The following is a 2,980-nucleotide window of genomic DNA, read 5'->3' on the forward strand; positions in this document are numbered from 1 at the left end:
GAAGCTTCATTTTGTTTTATTTGCTGCTGCCATTGATCCAAAAAATGGTAATCAGAGCCTCCTATCTTTGAGGACCTCTGTTGTTTAAGTTTTAGTTTTCGAAACCAATTTAGAATCATGTTTGCAAAGTCAGTTTCAGCAGCATGAGTTTTGCACCTCCTCCGCCACCAGTTTTTGCTGGAGACAACTACCATATTTGGGTTGTCAAGATGAAGACATATCTCCAAGCACTTGACCTCTGGAGTGCAGTTGAAAGTGATGTCGAGCCACCACCATTAAGAGCAAATCCTACTATTGCTCAGAACAGACAACATGGTGAGGAACGAGCCAAGAAGCACAAAGCTATGGCATGTCTGCAGAATGGTGTGTCTGATGTTACCTTCACTCACATTACGGCCTGTGACTCTCCTAAGTAGGCATGGGACAGGCTGAAAGAGGAGTTTATGGGATCAGACAAGACCAGGCAGCAACAAGTCATCAACCTGAGAAGGGAGTTTGAAAACATAAAGATGAATGAGTCAGAAACTATTAAACAGTATTCTGATAGAATTATGGCAACTGTTAATAGCATAAGACTCCTAGGAGAGGATTTTAATGACAGTAGAGTGGTTGAGAAGGTGATTACCACTCTTCCAGAGAGGTTTGAATAAAAAATCTCCTCACTGGAGGACTCGAGGGACCTTACAACCATTTCCTTGTCTGAATTGGTTAATTCTCTCTATGCATTTGAGCAGAGGAGGGCTAGCAGACAGGAGGAGAACCTTGAAGGATATTTTCAAGCAAGAGCCAGATAAGGTTCTATCTCAAGTCAAAAAGCTAAGAAACCTTGGTTTGAAAGAAGGGATAAAGAAAAGAAAGAAGCTAACAGAGAAGCAGGCAGAAGGAGGTTTCCACCATGCATTCACTGCAAGAAGACCAATCACCTGGAGAAATTTTGCTGGACCAGACCAAACATACAGTGCAAAAGCTGTAAGCAGTATGGACATCATGTGAAGATTTGTAGAAATCATAAGAAGGCTGAAGCAGAGCCAATACAAGCTAAGACTACTGAGGATATGCAAGCTCAGGAGGAGCATGTGTTCACTACTTCATGTTTTGCAGTCAACAGCAAATGTAGTTGGCTTGTAGATAGTGGTTACTCACACCACATGGCTGCTGATGAGAGCCTATTCAAGGATCTTGACAAGGGCTATGTCTCGAAAGTCAAGATAGGTAATGGCAACTTGATTGAAGCAAAGGGCAGAGGTAATGTTGTGATCAACACTGGATCAGGTAACAAAGTTATCTCAGATGTGCTTTATGTGCCTGAAATTGATCAGAACCTGCTTAGTGTAGGCCAGTTAGTCAAGAAAGGTTATTCTCTAGTTTTCAAGAATGATTCTTGTGTTATAAGTGATGCTCATGGTAGGGAGATAGTCTCAGCACCTATGGCAGACAAATGCTTCATGCTGGATGTGACTCAGCTTGAGAAAAATGCCTATACAAGCTCAGTTGACAATACTGATCTTTGGCACAAAAGGTTTGGCCTTGTTAATCTCAAGTCACTCGATTTGCTGCACAAAATGAGCATGACAAAGGACATGGTAAAGGTTAATGCAAGTGAATCAGTTTGTGAGGTGTGTCAGCTTGGTACACAGGCTAGGTTGCCCTTTTCAGCTAACCAGGCATGGAGGGCTCGAGACAGACTTGAGTTGGTGCACTCAGATGTCTGTGGACCAATGAGGACATCTCCATTGAATGGCAGTAAGTACTTTATATCGTTTGTCAATGATCTGACCAGATTTTACTGGGTTTACTTCATGAAACAGAAGTCAGAAGTGTTTGAAATGTTTGCAAAGTTTAAGGCTTGGGCAGAAAATCAAGCAGGCTGCAAGATTAAGGCCTTAAGAACAGACAATGGTTCAGAATACCTATCTGAAAAATTCTAGAAGCTATGTGAGCATGCTGAAATCCATCATCAGCTGACTACAGTGTACACTCCTCAGCAAAATGGAGTGAGTGAGAGGAAGAACAGGACAGTGATGAACATGACCAGGTGCTTGTTGTTCCAAAGCAAGCTTCCAGGCATCTTTTGGGCTGAAGGTGTCAATACTTCAGTATACTTGCTCAATAGGCTGCCAACACATACTGTGAAGGACAAGACCCCTTTTGAAGCATAGTATGGTCTCAAACCTGTTGTCTCACACTTAAAATTGTTTGGCTGCATATGTTATGTACTTGTACCAGCAGAAAGAAGGACCAAACTTGAGAAGAGGTCAATTACTGGCATATTTGTTGGCTATAGTAGCTGTAAGAAGGGCTACAGAATATTTGATCCCTCGACCAAGAAGATTTTGGTAAGTAGGGATGTTAAATTTGATGAAACAAGGTTTTGGAACTTTGATGATTCAGATACAAGTCAGTTTGAAGAAGAGAAAGGTGATAGCAACCTAGAATTGGCAGAAAGTGAAGTCAGTAATGCCAATGTTGATGATGCTCCTGTGAGAGGGACCAGGTCCATTACTGATCTCTATCTGAGATGCAATGTAGCCATTGCTAAACATTCAAGCTATGAAGAGGCTGCTAGAAGCAAGATTTGGAAGAAAGGTATGGAGGCTAAAATCGATATGATCCACAAGAATGACACTTGGGATCTAGTGGACAGACCTGAACAGAAGAAGGTCATTGGTGTCAAGTGGGTTTACAAGGCTAAGTTCAATGCAGATGGCTCTCTGAACAAGCACAAGGCAAGGCTTGTGGTGAAAGGGTACAGCCAACAATTTGGCATTGATTTTGAGGAAACTTTTGCTCTAGTAGCAAGCTGGACACTATAAATTTATTGTTTGCCTTGGCTGCACAGAAACAGTGGAAGGTCCACCAGCTTGATGTCAAGTTAGCTTTCCTGAATGGCTTCCTTAAAGAGGAAATCTATGTAGAACAACCTGATGGATTTAAAGTTCAAGGAAAGGAGGACAAGGTTTATAGGCTGAAGAAGGCACTT

Source organism: Gossypium raimondii, chromosome 3 (genome assembly GCF_025698545.1).
Source record: "Gossypium raimondii isolate GPD5lz chromosome 3, ASM2569854v1, whole genome shotgun sequence".
In the NCBI taxonomy this organism is placed as follows: Eukaryota; Viridiplantae; Streptophyta; class Magnoliopsida; order Malvales; family Malvaceae; genus Gossypium; species Gossypium raimondii.